We start from the raw sequence: 17,709 nt of genomic DNA on the forward strand, positions 1-17,709 counted from the left end.
GAAATCACCTATTGTTCTTGCTGAGGACTGCAGTTTGGTTCCAAACACCTACATTGAACACCTGTAACTCCAGCTCTAGGGGACCTAACACTCTCCTCTGGTCCCCAGGGATATCCATATGTGCACACACAAATAAATAAGTAAAAATAAAACAAATATGTTTTGAAGATCAGATGTGTCTTAGTTAGGGTTTCTCATGACGTGAAGAGGCAAGAAGACCACAGCAACTCTCATAAGGGAAGACATTTAATTGAGTGGTTGACATTCGGTCCATTATCATCATGGTGGGACACGGCAGCACACAGGCAGATGTAGTGCTGGAAAGGAACTGAGAGTCCTTCGTCTTGCAGGTAACAGGAAGTGAACTATGACACTGGGTGGCACCTTGAGTATATATGAGACTTCAAAGCCCATCTCCACAGTGACACACTTCCTCTAACAAGGCCACACCCCCTAGTAGTGCCACTTCCTTTGGGGGTCATTTTCTTTCAAACAACCACAGGATGTAACTCATTCTTTCAAAAATTCAAAATGTAAGTGATGGATGCCCAAACAACCACAGGATGTAACTCATTCTTTCAAAAATTCAAAATGTAAGTGATGGATGCCCAGATTATGCTTAAGATTTGATTTTTCTTTCTCCATCATCCATAAACTATTTCATCAACTGTGGGAAACTACAGGACTGCCGAGAAAGATGACGTCAGGTGTTTGCCATAAAGGCCCACAGTGAGCAGGTGCACATGGCTGTGTGAGGGCAGATTTGTGTCTTGGCATTGTATAGTGATGGCTGTTCTGACATTTTGAAGCTTAAATGTATCCTCTGCCTGATGCTCTTGGATCTTTCTGTACTTCCCTGAGAAAATTAATTTCTTTACCATAAATTTAGACTGTGGCTTAAAATAAAACAAGAGAGAACTAGTACCTCTCCCTGATTATAGTAAACCTACAGTTTGGAAATTAATAAACCAAGATTCACTAGTAAAAAATGTTGGTGTTCTACTATCATGGCACTAACATAAAGCTAAAACCGAAATCCCATGTCTAACACAAGACATGCTTAAAGATATTGTTCTGCTCTTCTATCTTTCTTTTAAAAATTGTGTACATGTGTGTGCCTGCATGAGTTTGTGTGCCCCACAATATGCAGGTGCTCACAAAGGCCAGCAGAGGGTGCTGGGTCCCCTGGAGTTGCCTGTGGCCCCCCCAGGTGGGTACTGGGAACTGAACCTAAGTCCCTTGGTGGAACAGTAAGTGTTCTTTAACCAACAAGCCATTTCTCTAGAACCTGTTGACTAAGGTGTCTGTCCCGCACAGTCCCATAACTGTTCAGTCCCAAAGAAACACACAGAGGTCTACATTAATCATAAACTGCTTGGCCCATTAGCTCAGGCTTCTTACTAACTAATTCTTATACTTTAAACTAGCCCGTTATTCTTATCTGTGTTAGCCACATGGCTTGGTACCTTTTATCAGCAAGGCAGTCACATCTTGCTTCCTCTGTGTCTGGAGGATGACTGCAGACTATGTCTTTCCACCTCCCAGGATTCTCCTATTCTGGTTGCCCTGCCTCTTCTTCCTGCCTGGTGGCCCCGCCCTTACTTCCCGCCTGGATACTGGTCAATCAGCATTTTACTAAAATACAAGTAACAAATCTTTACAGGGTACAAGACCATTGTCCTACAGCAAGAATCTTCTACCCTTACTAACATTCTGTAATTGATTTAAAAGGCAATATTCTATGTTTTGTTTTTAAATTTTTTTGTGCTTTTTGCTGTTTATGCATCAGGCTTTTGACTAAGAAATTGTCATTTTAACAAAGATTCTTATTTATTTATTCATGTGTATTTATGTATCAGTGTGAGTTTATGAGCACAGGATACATGGAGACCAGAAAAAGGTGCTGTATGTCCTCCATCCCCCCTCTGCCAATATCTTAAAAAAATTATGTTTTTAAATCATTCATTTTTTAATTGTGTGTGTGTGGTGGTTTGAATAAGAATGCCTTTTGTGGGGGCTGGAGAGATGGCTCAGTGGTTAAGAGCCCTGACTAGAGGACCTGGTTCAATTCCCAGTACCCACATGACAGTTCACAAATGTCTGTAACCCTAGTTCGTGGGGATCTGATACCTTCACACCAATGTACATAAAGTAAAGTTAAATAAATTATAAAGAAAATTTTAAAAAAAAGAATGGTTCTCATAGTTTCAAATAGGAGGTGTGGTCTTGTTGAAGGAAGTGTGTCACTGGAGATGGACTCTGAGGTTTCAAGAACCCAAGCCAGGCCTAGTGTCTCTCCTCCTGTTGCCTGCAGATCCAGATTTAGAACTCTCAGCTACTTCTCCAGCACCATGTCTGCCTGCGTGCTGCCATGCTTTCTGCCATGATGATAATGGACTAACCCTCTGAAACTGTAAACAAGCCCCAGTTAAATGCTTTCTTTTATAAGTTGCCTTGGTAATGATCTCTCTTCACAGCAATAACTACCCTTCCTCAGACCGTGTGAGCATGGGTGTATGCCACGGAGAGGGTGGAGGTCAGAGGACTGACGTCAAGAGGCAGTTCTCTTCCACCATATGGCTCCTGGGAACAAGACACAGGTGTCCAGCCTTCCAGCAAGGGCCTTTACCCTTGGAGTCATCTCATTGGCCCTGACTATTCCTTTTAAGGCAGGGTCACCTCCCAAACTGGTACTCTGGTTTATCAACGAGACTGAGTAAGCCCCAGCAACCTCTTGCTCTGTCCTATTTGGATCTGGAACTAGGGGCATTTGTGGAGTTCCTGGCTTGTCACATGTGTTCTGGGATTCCAAATTCCAGTCCTAATATTTGAAGCGCAATCTTAATCCCTGAGCCATGCCTCCAGGCTCAGGAAAAATATCTTAACAAAATCAAAGTCCACCCAAGTAGCTGTGTGTGTTAAAACTCTTCGAAAGGATGCTTTTTAAGCAGCTATTTTACGATGGTTTAGCGCAGCAAATTCCCTAGGCATCTGCAACTAAAAAGAGAGTGGTATGTCCACACTTTACATATAATTCAAACGTTTATAAAGCTAGATACATGATGATTTAGTACATACAGAGAGAGCAATGAGCACACAAGGCTGACTTGGCAACCAGATAACAGCAGCTGTGGCCACAGCAGAGCCAGCTAAGCAAGGCACCAACAGGCCGGAGAGCAGGCGTGTCCCTCCGCAACCGTGGGCCACGTGGAATATGAAACAGCTTGCACAGCAGCACTGCAGGAAGAGGAAGAGAGACCCCACGGAGACTGATGATGAGGCCGCCTAACAAAGGAACCCCACCTCCATCCACACAGCTGTGAATCTCTGCAGGCTGTGCAGGGCCTTGATGATGGGTTGGCTTAGTGTCCCTGTAGCTTCTGGTCCCTGAGACCCAGTAACACTTGAAGTGGACAGCCTGGGTGTTTAGGAACACTGCCTACCCTCTGCAAAAAGATTTAGAGAAGCACCTGGAAAACGGATAAAGCAATAATAGTTAAGAGTTTTTAAAGGGGGATCCTGTGTGAGAGAGAAGGGGCATCCCAGAAGCTTATGGTTGCTAATTGAGCCATTCAGGCAATCCCACTATTAGAAACCCTAGCCTTCATCAACTTGACCTGACTCATTAAATATTTTTTATTATATATATATATGATATATTTGCACCAAACAATAAATCTGCTTATAGTAATTATTATAAAACAGCTCTACTAAATTTGTATGAGGTCTAAAATTTTGATTTTTGTCAATATTGAAGATTCATCCTACTTAGTCAACAATTCTAAATTTTACTTCAAAGGTAAAAGCTAACCATCAACAAGGCTGCCTCAGCGACCCAAAAGACATGCTAAAGTGGAAGGGGCAAAACTCATGATTCCTCAACCTTAGACAAGAACTACAGGCAACTAAAGAATGCTAAGAGTTGCTAGGCAGTGGTGGTGCCTGGCTTTAACCCCAGCACTTGGGAGGCAGAGGCAGGTGAATCTGCCATCGAGGACTACAAGAGCTAGTTCCAGGACAGGCTCCAAACCAACAGTGAAACCCTGTCTCAGAAAACAAAAACAAAAACCAACCAAACAAACAAACAAAAAAGAATGTTGAGAGTGGGAAAAATAGTCTTATCCAGGGAAAAGCACACCAATTGGTTACCCAACACAATGTGGTCGGCCCTAAGATCATATATATATAAATACACACACACACACACACACACACACACACACACACACACGTACTGATATGGGATGCCCTTCTCTATATGTGTTGCTTTTATTGGTTGATGAATAAAGCCGTTTTGGCCAATGACTTAGCAGAGTAACTGCAGGTGGGAAATCCAAAAAGACCTATAGAGCTAGTAGGCAGAGTGAAGCAGATGCCAGACACCCACTGAGGAAACAAGACATGTAGAAAATGAGATAATGCCACAGCCATTGGTAATACATAGACTAATAGAAATGGGTTAATTTAAGGTGTAAGAGCTATTTAGAAATATGCCTGAGCCATTGGCTAGTGTTATAATTAATATAGTTTCTGTGTGATTGTTTGGGTCTGGACAGCCAGGAAATGAAATTAGAGTCTTTATTTACAAATGGGGCCCACATAAAGCTTGAGAAAGCTTTAGCAAAAAGGATTCTAAACAGACTACAATTGATTTAAGTGCAGTTTCTTCATAACTGTCTTTACTCTGGTAGACTCTGTTTGCTGGCACCGAGCAGAGATGCAGATTCCTTAAGAAAGGCTACCTGAGGGCTGGAGAGATGGCTCAGAGGTTAAGAGCACTGGCTGTTCTTCCACAGGTCCTGAATTCAATTCCTAGCAACCACATGGTGGCTCATAACCATCTATAATGAGATCTGGCACCCTCTTCTGGAAAGTGTATATATAATAAATTAAAAAAAAAGAAAGAAAGGCTTCCTGACTCAGTGTTGATGTCAAAACCTTGCAGCTCTTTTAAAAGGCCCTGACACCAAACCCTTAAAATGGTGTTTATAAGCAGCTGATATCAGGCTTCTTGGTAGTGTCATGGACCTAGAAACTCCACAGAGTTGGGACAATAAATGTGGTTCCCATGAGTACCTCTGCCATGAAGCTAGAGTCTCAAAAAGGAATGGGTGGAGCTTTAATCCTAGCCATATTGCTTAGAAGATTAAAAATTCTCCTGGTCAAAAAATGATTACAGATACACAATAAAGACAGATTAAGACAAAAATAAACCTCTGAATAGGTCATGAATAGTTTAAAAATTGTATGCAAGCTTAAGAAAAAAAGAAAATGTATATAGGCAATTATAGAAAGAAAAAGTTTTAACGAATAAATCAAAGTCTTTAAAGAGACAGTAAAAGCAATATTAAGAAGCCACATAAGATGGAAAGTACACAGAGAGTCTGGATTATGTATATTATTGTGTCTTTTTTGACTGTGAATGAGTTAAGTACAGAGAGACATTTCATTGTATGGGCTGCTAAGCTAAACCAGCATATGTATTTTAAAGATATCTTGACTTCAAGATTTGAGTTTAAGGATACGTTTCTTTGGAAAAGAGGTCCTGCTTTTGCTTCCACAGAAGATGAGAACCTGTGGATTCTTTCCAGGCTAATGTAGCTTGATGGAACAAGACCCCCTGAAAGGTCTCCATGACCCTAAAAAAAAAAAAAAAACTTTATCCAACAAATAGCAGGAAGCAGCGTGGAGAAAACTATGGCAAAATTTCAAAAAGTATTATTTATAAATGTTTATTTTCATTTTAAAAGGGTTGGTTATAAATGGGTAATGTCACAGTCAATTTCTAAAAAAAAGAAAGAAAGAAGGGTGATAGGATATAGAGATAAATACTTTACATAAGTATGGATTTTGGTCTATTGATACAAATTTGAGGTCAATTTTGTTACACTATATATTTCTGCTCTTGTCTGAGGTATTATATTTATGTAGCTCATTTAAAATGTAATGTATAATTAAGAATTACAGGTAAATAGATAGTCATTTATAATAATTAAACTTATAGTCTTGTTAGTTATGTTTTCTAGATATATAGAGATGCATTACAGTCAGATAGATAACTTTCAACACTTCAGACACCTACAGAATATGGCATTGCATTGTTGTAAGGTTGTAAGAACTTAGACTTTTCTTGACAGTGAGGCATATCTTTTTTTTTAAGATTATAAACTAATTGGCCCATTAGCTCAGGCTTCTTGTTAACTCTTATAGCTTATATGAACCATTATTCTCATCTATGTTAGCCATATGGCTTGGTACCTTTTTCAGCTGTCAGCTCACATGTTGCTTCTTCGGTGATCTGGGCAGGAATGGCGGAGGGAGCTTCCTGCTTCCCAGAATTCTCCTGTTCTCATTGCATCACCTCTACTTCTTGTCTGGTTTTCCTACCTATACTTCCTGCCTGGCCAATCAGCATTTATTTAAAATATGATTGACAGATTACAGACAATTCTCCCGCACCATTAAACAAACAGAAAGGAATGTAAAATGCCCCCAGAAATAGATTACATAATGTTTTATTAACCATGAATTTTCTTTCTTTTCTTTTCTTTTTTTTGGAAGAACATGAAAAAGGAAATCAGGACCGCGAGGGGTGCGATCACCCACTGATACAAGGGGACTGATCTAATGAGAGTTCACCAAAGCCAGTTGTCTGGGACTGAGTGAGCACATGATCCAGCCAGATTGCCAGATTCTCTGAATGAGGCCGGATTCTCTGAATGTGGCTGGCCCGGAGTCTTTCTGAAAAGCCATTGACAATGACACTGGGACTTGTTTCCTCTGCATATACTGGATTTTTGGGATCCAGTCTGTTTGGATGCTCACCTTCCTGGACCTGGAGGGAGGGGGGAGGAGCTTGAACTACCCACAGGGCGGGAGACCCTGACTGCTCTTGGGGATGGAGAGGGAGGAGGGGAGGGAGTGGGAGGGTGTTGGGAGGAGGGGCAGAAATGGAGACTTTTGTATTTTAATAAACTTTGAGACATATCTTCTTATGGCAGCACCAATTACTTCAGAGAGATTGATGGACATTGAAAAAACTTGTTATAGAATTTGCCTTCAGTGTGACAAGCTAACCATTTGGGCAAGAAACTGCTCTTACTGGGACTGCTTGATGGTATGCTGTATGAACTGGACATACAGGACCCATAGAAAAGTGACTGCTGAACTTTCCAAAAGATAGGATGGCCCTTCAGGGTTCCTGCTTCACGGAGAAAACTGCCAGACATTCTGCAGGACACAGAAGAAAGTGACTGACAAACTGTCAATACAGCCAAACAGTCTTTCAAATTTCTTGCTTCATAGAAAAGTCTGCCAGATACTATGGGCCTATAGGATGAAGATGAATGCCCCAACATTACAGAAGAACTTCGGGTGACTGTCCAGGAAAAATGATGTCTCTGTCAATTCTAGAGTTTTGGAAGTTGTTTACCATGCACTTCCTGTTTACTTAGGTAATATTATATCCTTCTGGGGTCTTTGATGGAATTGAAGACAAATAGTTATAGTTGTTTTCATTAGTTATAATAAAAGATAAATTAGATATGAAACTTTAGACTCACAAAGATAAGATAAATGCTAGAATAATTTTTAAATCTTTGTCTAATACAAATGGACTAAATATAACTATAATTCATCCTTGATAACTGTTTTGCATTATTTTACTATATTAAAGTTAAAACCTTCCGTTTGAATCAGACAGAAAAGAAGAAATGATGTGGGAATTCCTTCTGTATATGTGTTGCTTTTATTGGTGAATAAAGCTGTTTTAGCCTACGGCTTAGCAGAGTAAAGCCAGGCAGGAAATCCAAAAGGATATATATATATAGTGTGTGTGTATGTGTGTGTGTGTGTGTGTGTGTGGAGAGAGAGAGAGAGAGAGAGAGAGAGAGAGAGAGAGTAGGCAGAGTCAAGGAGATGCCAGCCAGTCAGCAAGGAAATAAGACATGTCGAAAATGAGGTAATGTCATGACCACATGACAATATATAGACTAATAGAAATGGGTTAATTTAAGACATAAGAGCTAGCTAGAAATACATCTGAGTCATTGGTCAAACAATATTGCAATTAATATAGTTTCTGTGTAATTATTCAGGTCTGGGTGGCTGGGAAATGAAAGTATAATCTCTGTTTACAAAATACACAAACACACACATGTAACATTGTACAGACTGAGCAGGTTTTATATGCATACATACATATATATGAACAATTAAAAAAAGAGAGGTCATTAATTTGAGAGAGAGTAAGACAGGCTACATTGCAAGGGTTAGAAAAGGGAAAGGAAAGGTGGGAATGTTATGATTATAATTTAAATTAAAATTAAGTTAAAAAGTGAAAGCTAAAATTAATGTGTGATGACTTAAATGAGAATGGTCCCCATAGGCTTATATTTGAATACTTGGTCCCTAATTGTAACATTGTAACTGGGAACTGGATCAGCTCTCTCCAGTGGAACTGTTTGGGAAGAATTAGGTGTAGCATTTCAGGGGTATATCACTGAAGGTGCTTTGAGGTTTCAAACACCTATGTCATTCCCAGGGAGCTCTCTCTCTCTCTCTCTCTCTCACACACACACACACACACACACACTCTTTCTGCTTATTTTAGTTACTTTTCTGTGATAGACACCACGACCAAGACAACTTCAGAAGAAAGTTCACCGGGACTTAACAGTTTCAGAGGGCTGCAATCCATGACCCTCATGGTGGGGAGCATGGCAGCGGGCAGGCAGCCATGGCGCTACAGCAGTAGCTGAGTGTTCACATCCTGACCCACAAGCACGAGGCAGCGAGAGATAACTGGGAATGCTGGAGCTTTTTAAACCTCAAAGCTGGTTCTGGTAGCATCCCCTCCAACAATGCCACCCATCCCAATTCTTCCCAAACTGTTCCACCAACTAGGAACAAGAATTCAAATACATAAGCTTATATAGGTCACTTTCATTCAAAACACCACACTTCCTCTTTCTTTATGGATCAAGACTTAAGCTCTTGGCTATTCCTGCCACCATGCCTTCGCTCCACTATCATGGACTCTAACTTTCTTTTATAAGTTGCCTTGGTCCTCTCTCTCTCTCTCTCTCTCTCTCTCTCTCTCTCTCTCTCGACAGGGTTTTCTCTGTGTAGCTTTGGTGCCTGGTCCTAGAACTGGTCCTGTTTTTCTTATCACAGCAACAGGAAAGCAACCAAGACAATATGTAAAGGACATCTATGTAGTTCTTCTGTGTAGTGATTCTAATCACTGCTAGCTTGTGCATATGTATATTATGCCTCTTGGGTTATATAAACCTTCTAAGATGTAAAGCTTAGAACACTTTACCAAGCTGTCCTCCTAACTAGAATTATTTACAATGCTATCCTTCTCCAGGTTTTGCTTGTGTATTCCTTGTAGAATCAGGGCTCTTTTCTTGAGGCAAGGGTAATCAGACATGCCCTAACTGTGTACTCCAAGCCCTGCCTAATACTGAGAAGGTGCTGGATGTTGGCTTCGACTTCCAACAAGACTACACCTTCTAATCCTTCCCAAATAGTTCCACCTATGGGGAACTAAATATTCCAAGAATGAGCCTTTGGGGGCCATTCTCATTCAAACTGCCACCGCTCTACTTACTGATTTTTATTTTTTGACAGAGAATTTATTTTAATTATTATTTTTGAAATTATATGTGTATGAGTATTCTGCCTACAGGCGCATGCAAAGCCTACAGACAGAGGTCAAAGGGCATCAGAGCTCCTAGAACTGGACAGATAGTCAGTTGTAAGCTGTCATGAGGTATTAGGAATCAAACCCTGGTCTTCTAGAAGAACAACCTGTACTCTGAACTTCTGAACCCCCTCTTCAGCCTGATTCATATTTATTTGCTTGTGGTGTGTGTGTGTGTGTGTGTGTGTAGTAACCTGGGCAGGGTGTGTAGTAACCTGGGCAGGGAGTAAACTCATGAATCCCGCCTTCCTCTTTGGCTTTGGCATTTTACTGCTGACCTCCACCACAGCTAGCTTCAACAGATGCTTATCACACGATTGAATGTTGTATATGAGATTAATAGAGGTGTATGCTCCTAAGATGGAATCTGTTCACACAGTATCAAAGACCCACCGTACACAGATTTATCCCACATAACTTGTCTTGTAGAGCAGAAGAACATGGCACATGGCCACGCTTCCATCCTGCACCCTTAGAAAGGCTGTGCCCAGTGTCATGGTGTGGCACACTGCTTGACATGCAAGAGTGACAGAGTATGTGCGCCTACAAACCCAGGACCTGTCCACTCTGGGGGAAGGTGTGATGTACACAAACCCCCCAACGGAAAGGAAGAAGATGGCTCACTCTCTGGGTTCCAGCAGGGCTCCTCAGTAGCTCACAATTTTCACCACAGTGGTATTTTACCTCTTTAGTTTCGTCTATTCCTAAGTGTTTGTTTATTTAGGCTGCCATCAGAGGCATTAGTCTACTCAATTTCTTTCCTTGTAAGTTGTGGGTCTATAGGAAAGATACTTATCTTTGTAGCTTGACTTCCTAACCTGCTGCTTTGATGAAAATTTTGCCAGACCTAGGTATTTTCTTTGAAGCTGTCAGGGTATTTCCCCCACAGGATCAGTGGTTTGCAGAAGGGGACAGACTGACTTCTTCACTTCCTATCTGTAAACTCTTTTATTTCTTTCCGATTGATCCAACTAATACTTGAAGTACTAGATTAAATAAGAGGCGTGAGAGGGGCTTCTCTGTCTGACTCCTGATCTTAGAAAAAGCTGCTTCTGGGTCATGCCCGGTCATGAGTGCTGGCTATAGTTTCGCTGCCTTCATCAAGCCGAGGTGTGTTCCTCTGGGTCCTCGTTTATTCAGGGCTTTTATTATGAAGAGATGTGGGATTTGGCTGGCCTTTTATTATGAAGAGATGTGGGATTTTGCTGGCCTTTTCGGCATGTACACAAATGATTGTGCCTCTTCTGTCCCTTCATGTTATTCATGTGTGTCTAGCCAGGACAGCACATGCTAAGGGGCTATGGAAAGAACCCTGGGCCAAGCGATGAATGTCCGGGGCTTTCTTTCTTCCCCTCATTTAGCCTTTCTTTACTTCCCTTTTCTGCTTCCCTTCCAGAAGGATGTCATCTCTTGACCTAGTTTTAGGCAGTACCCCTTGTCTGGATACTATGAGCTGGGGCTTCCCTGGGCCCAGCATCGCTGCCTCTCCAGCGTGGTTCTTTCCAAGGGTTATCCACACACTTCCAACACCAGTGACTACTGTAAATTGTGTGAGATAGAGAGCACAGAGGTCCTCGATCCTCAAAACAACCCGGCAGCAGCAAGGGTCACACTCACTGCTAGCTGGTAGGGAGACCAGACAGCTGTGTCTCTGGGACTTGGGTCATTAGCACACAGGATACATCCTACAGGCTCTAACATTAGCACACAGGATACATCCTACAGGCTCTACCATACCAGTCATTGTTATGCCACACTGAAAACCCAAATCAGCATCCATTCAATGCACCAAATTGTATAAGAGGCAGTAGAAGTGTGGAGGGCTGCTGGGTTTCCAAAGGGGCTCAGACAAATGCACTCAGGATTTTACAGTGGGTTTTGCTTTAGGGACCCAGGCTGGAGCACAATGTCCACTCTGGACAAGGTCCTGAAATGTGTGTCGTTTTACCCTGGTCTCATCACCAGTCACCGTGGAGGTGGTATGTCACTCACCAAGCCACCTTCCTCTTCGGGCCCCTTCCGAGACTCTTGTGCATGGATAAAAGGTCACGTGACTGAATGCGATCAGGGCAGATGGCCTCAACTTCCAGTCCTGGATCAGAAGAGCCATCCGTGCTCTGGGACACAACACAGCACACACAAAACCAAGCTGTTTTCCTGCCCTGTCTCAGCAGACGAGCACAGGAAAGCCACTTTCGACTCAGCCCCTGGAAGGACCTGCGCTTGGCTAGGGACACCCACTTCAAGTTTCCTGTGAGAATAAGCCCAACATCTGACTGGGAGGCAGGTGGGTTGGGGAAATGTGGTAAGGGTGGGGACAGCACTAAGGAATGAAGGGAAGCTGTGGCCTGAACCAGCAGTTGGAACCGTGGATCAGTTCTTCCCTAGCTCTGCTAGGTTGCACCAGGGCAAGTACAAAGCTGGTGGGGAGGGTGTCTTCTCCGGGGCCCTGGATTCTCTGGGAGGCAGCAGGAGAAACAGGAGACGGCGATATCAGGCATGGGCATGCGCATTGAGGGTATAGGCATCCGCTACTTGCAGCAGGGAGACTGAAGTCAGGACACCATAACGAACACCGCAGGGAGCCAGGTCAAGGGACCAATGCAGTTCCTTGGGGCTGGATGACTGGAGTCCAATGGACGGTGAGATAGGGATGGGTGACTGTGGAGTATCTGAAGTTGAGTTCATGTTGGAGCAGTTACCAGTGCCGACATGGTCGAGGGCCTGACGGGAGCAGGAGAGGCAGAGGAGGTGAGACACAAGTTCTTTGGAAGAGAGGGGACCACCGTGGAACCGAGAGAAACGATAATTAAAAGTACTGTTAAAGAGAACCCTGTTGAAGAGAGTGACCATGAACTGGCAGCTATTATTGTCACCAAGGAAGAAAGTTGGGTGTAGAGAGGAGAGTGGCGTTGAGTGCGTAGCATCGAAGCAAGGGCTTTCAGGGAGGAGCCAGCTCAGAAGAAGCCGCGAAGAGCAACGGGGGTGCCTCTCCTAGCCCCAGCCCTGTAGGGGACAGCTGTGCAGGAGCAGCAGCCACCTCACAGAAGGCTACGGAAAAGCAGAATCCTTAGAGAGCAAGTTCAGAGCCAAAGAATGAGAAGCCAAACACAGCGAAGCGTGCCTGCGACTCCCGCACTCAGGGAGAGCGAGGCGGGAAAATGGTAGGTCTGAGGCCAAGGAGAGCTACATAAAGCCTGAAAAGGACAAAGGGGTGAGGAAAGAGTCGCAGAGAGAAGGAACACACACAGCGTTGTGGAAGAGCCGTCAATAAGGAAAATCTGGAGACACCAAGATGCTCAGTGCTGAGGGGATTCGCGGACAACAGGGGAGCCCACCGCAGGACTTGTGCCGCGAAAATCTAAGTGTAGAGCACCGGGATCACCAGGACAGCCAAAGAGCAGGTGCAAACATCCCCCCCCCAAAAAAAAAGGTTGATTTGAAAAGTTATGGAACTCAATGCAGCAACACAAAGCAATACTGAGAGTAATTTATAAAGCTACCAAACTATAACTATAAACTTAGGGAAGAATCCCCAGTGACTTCAGGGTCCTGGTTTTGTGGTTACACACAGAGAAAGGGAGGGGCAGCGGGTGAAGCAGACCAGCTTTGGTTGTGGTTGTATCAAAAATGTTTAACTTCCCAGTGGCCAAAAAAAGAAACTTAAGTGATGAGCCAAAATACAGTAAAATGTTATCTCCCGCTTAGCCTGGGCAGGGGGTCCTAAAACTCTCACCTCTAAGTTTGAAAGATTTGTAGATTTAAATGATAAGGCCAGGCTGGTGGGGGACGCTTGTAGTCCCAGCACTTGAGAATCTGGAGGAAAAAGATTGTTAAATGAAAGTTATACACTGCGGGGCTCTTCCTCAGAACGGAAGAAGAAATTAAATGGAAAGAAAAATAAAGGAAAGGAAGGGGGCAGAGAATAGAAGGAAAAAAATTGAAAAGGACGAGAAAAGTCAGGCGAGAGAATTACAGCACAGCACAGCAGTCAAGACACCCCAGTCAGGCTGCGAGTCCAAGGCCAAGTCCACACAGCAAAGGCACCTGACTTCTGACAAGTGTGCCAAGGCAATTTAATGGGGGAAACAGTCTTTTCAGTAAGCGATTCTGAGACTGGAGAGATGGTTCCCGTTAAGAGCACTTGCTGCTCTCGGAGAGGACCCGGATTCAGTTCCCAGCACCCGCATGGTGCCTCTCAATCACCTATAACTCAAGGCCAAGGGAATCCAACGCTTTCTTCTGCCCTCCACTGGCTTTGGCACAGGAGCAGTGCACAAACATACTCCCAGGCATACTCAGATACAAGTCAAATAAAGCAAATAAATGTTTAAGAAACAAATCTCAAAGAAAAATAGTTCTAAAAGCTGGGTGTGGAGACACGTACACATATTATCAACCCAGACGGGTTAAAGGGCTGACCAGAGGAGCTAACACTGTAAAACGCCTAGAAGAAGACATGGGAGATGATGCTATGTCTTGTTTATAGGAAACCTGCCTGGCGATGGATTTGGCAATGGTTTGGTATGCCATGCAAGCACGGGAACCAAATAAACTGTCAGGTGTTACTGGAGGGGATGGAAAATGGCAGGTCTCCCTGGAAACAATTCTGCAGGTCCTCAAGAAGTCAAATATGGTTAACCTTGAAATATCACTCCTTCCTATACCTAACTCCCAATGAATCAAAAATATGCTCACGTGGAAGCTTGTACGTGATATTCATTCAATATTCATACAACGGTCCCCCAATGACACAACTCCCGCCTGTCAACTGATGAAAAAGAAAGGTGGTATGTCCATAAAAAGGAATATTATTCAGCAATAAAAACAAGTGAAATGCTGATATGAACTCTAATACAGATGAGTTCTGAAAGCATTATAATAAGAGAAAGAAGTCAGACTCAAAAAAGTCCCATATTTTATGATCCTATTTACATGAAATGCCCATAAAAGGGAAACTAGACAGGGTGGTGAGCATTTTGTTTGTTTGTTTGTTTTTCTGAGATAGGGTTTCTCTGAGTCACTTTGGACTCTGCCCTGGAACTGGCACTGTATATGTGGAATTTACTGGAATGACTTACAGGCTGTCATCCAACAACAGTTAGCTGTGAACGGAAAGTCCGAGAACCCAGTAGTTGCTCAGTCCCACGGCGCTGCGTGTCTCGGCTGGCCCTCGGTAGACGCTGGAATCCCAAAGAAATAGACTCCAGTGCCAGTGAAGGAATGGGTGTCCTGACAGGGTGAGGGCAAGGAGGCAAAACACACCCACTTCCTTCTTCTGTTGTCCTCAGACAGACTTCCAGTAGAAGGTGTGGCCCAGATTAAAGGTGTGTCTTCCAGCCTCAAGATCTGGATCAAAAGCATGCTGTCTTCTTGCCGCAAGATCCGGACCACAGGTGTGCCCCCCAGTTCTAGACTGCAGTTGATTCTGGGTATAGACAAGGTGACAGCCAAGAACAGTCATCACACTGTGTCTCAGAAGAGAGGGTGAAGAACAGAGAACACAGACTGCTTGTTGTCAAGGGTGGAGGACAGAGACCACGTTTTCCTTCTGTAGTACTGACGAATGTCTTAGAGAGTGGTGGTCACATACTCTGATGTGTCGAAAAAAACCACTGAATTTTATGCTGTAAAAGGATGAATTTAGGAGCTTATAAATTAAATCTCAGGGTTGGAGAGATGGTTCAGTGGGTGAACACACCTGCCACCAAGTCTAAGGATCTGAATTCAATCCCCAGGACTGACACTGTGGAAGGAGAGAATCGACTGTAGGAGATTGACCTCTGAGCTCCACACGGACACACACACACACACCACACACACACACACACACACACACACACACACACACACACACAGGCATGTTTTTAAAAGACCAAATATCTATGATCTGAAGAGATGGATCAATAGTTGGAAGTATGTACTACTCTTCCAGAGGACCCGAGTTTAATTCCCAGTACCCACGTTATCAGGTAGCAGGTATAACAACCTATAACCCCAGCTCTGGAGGATCCAGTGTTTCTGACTTCTGTGGGCACCCACGCTAAAGTGCTTACACAAGGACATGCATGCATACACACAATTAAAAATAAGAATAAGGAGACTGTGTAGATGATTCAGTGATTAAGAGCTCTGGCTTCTCTTCCAGGAGTCCTGAGTTCAATTTTCAGTAGCCACATAGTGGCTCACAACCATCTGTAAGGAGATTTGGCACTTTATTCTGGCCTATAGGAATATATGCAGGCAGAACACGATAATAATGATAGATAGATAGATAGATAGATAGATAGATAGATAGATAGAGATAGATCTTAAAAAATAAATCTTAAAACAAACTAAAGGCATATATCAATTTTTTAAAAACCTGACATCAAATCTAGGCATATTTGGGCAACCTTGGCAAATACTGCTCACCGCTTCCCTGAGCCTCAGTTTCTCTTGGAGGTCAGGGTGCAGTATTCAGGTGGACCTCTGGCTGAGCTGGGCTTCACATGCGGTTTGTTACTGTCACCATCGCTGCTGTTCTGATCTGACCTCAGCCTATGGCAGTGAACAGTTTAGGGGGCCGTAGGACCTAGTATCTGAACCGTGCACTCACTAGGGCCCTGTGAGTCTCCGTTTCTTCATCTGAGCTATGTGAACGAGGCCAGCCCTTTCAACAGGCTGCAGGAGAAATAATGAGATAATGGATGTAAAGCAAGGGCAAAATTAGTATGGCACCAGTAAGTATCCATTTTTGTTAACCAGCAGCTGTTACTGTAACGCAAACCCAGGTAACCAATTTATAAAGAAGAAAGGTTTAGTTCAGCTCACCGTTTTGGATGTTTTGGCTCTGATTGGCTTTGTTGCTTTGGGCCTGTGTTAACATCACATACTGGTGGGAGCCTGTGCTGCACAGCCCGCCTACCTCCCATCAATCAAGTCTTGCTTCTTGAGGGTGGAGTATGTTGTAGCGAGGTGCCCGTAGCTGGAGACCATGTACATGAACACACGGACATTTGGAGAATATTCTAGATCCAAACTGTATCACAGATGGAATTACTATTAAATATTGTTATGGTGATGACATTTTTGGGCCAGTTAGCTTCAAAAGGCTTTCACTTCTCCATCCCACCCCTCTCTTGATCCTAGAGTTTCCTGTCTGCTTCATTCTCCTGGTTTGGTCCGTGTGATGTCTAGGCTCAGCCTCAATGCTTTGAAGTTTGTCTCCTCACTGGCTCTTCTTGCTCTTTTGTTCACAGGGTCTCAGCTTGGCCAGAACCTGGCTTTGCTCCTGTCTTTTTGCAAAGTGTGCCTTCCTTCCCTGTTCTTGAATCAAACTGGGAAGCATAGCTCCTCCCAGCCAAGGAGAGGCACATGATGGGGAGGGAGGCTTCAGGACAGAGCTCCCCCACAGTCCCCTGCATGCATGGGGACCCTCACCTGGGGCACCCCCAGCTCAACGGAAATGAGGAAGTTCCTGTGGCTGCCCAGGTCAGAGAGTTTCTTTCTGAGTCGCAATCTAAGCAAAAGCCCAGACACCCTACTTCTAGGAATTATCTACCACACATCTTCCCCCTGGAAATTCGCTCAAGAAACATTGGACATTTTTATGTAAAGGCACAAGATTAGAAAACCCCCAATTTGTCTACCAGTGGGACAATGACCATGGGCCTGTGTACACAGCAGAGAACCATGGGACTATGAGAGACAATGGGGCACAGGGGACTGCAGCCAAGGTGTATTTTAGGTGACAAAAAGCAAGGTGCATGTTTATCGACTCTACCTCCTTTCATTTCCCCCTCCTCCCCTCGCTACTCCCTTCCTCTTCCTTTCCTTTCTTGTTTCCCTCCTTCCTTGTTCCCTCTCCCTTTCCCTCCTCTCTTCCCTCTTATTACCCCTTCTTTCTTCTTTTGGTGGGTGTATGCATGTGTGTGTGGGCAGACATGTGTGTACATGTGTATACATGTGCATGTGGAGGCTGCAAGTCATGTCAGGTGACTCCCGTAATCATTATCCATTAC

At 43.6% G+C, this 17,709-nt stretch overlaps 1 long non-coding RNA gene across 2 annotated transcripts; it reads right to left on the minus strand.

Moving 5' to 3' along the window:
- Nucleotides 1–8,158: 8,158 nt before the first annotated feature.
- LOC146890255 (uncharacterized) lies at nt 8,159–15,471 on the minus strand. Of its 2 annotated transcripts, none has more exons than XR_015735946.1 (2): nt 14,788–15,471; nt 8,159–12,430 (listed from the first exon to the last, which is right to left on the minus strand). It is a non-coding gene; the product is annotated as an uncharacterized LOC146890255 (long non-coding RNA). The 2 variants fall into 2 exon arrangements; XR_015735947.1 differs by lacking the exon at nt 14,788–15,471 and adding an exon at nt 13,443–13,522.
- Between the last annotated feature and the right edge of the window lie 2,238 nt (nt 15,472–17,709).

Source organism: Myodes glareolus, chromosome 22, assembly GCF_982192425.1.
Source record: "Myodes glareolus chromosome 22, mMyoGla1.1, whole genome shotgun sequence".
Lineage (NCBI taxonomy): Eukaryota > Metazoa > Chordata > Mammalia > Rodentia > Cricetidae > Myodes > Myodes glareolus.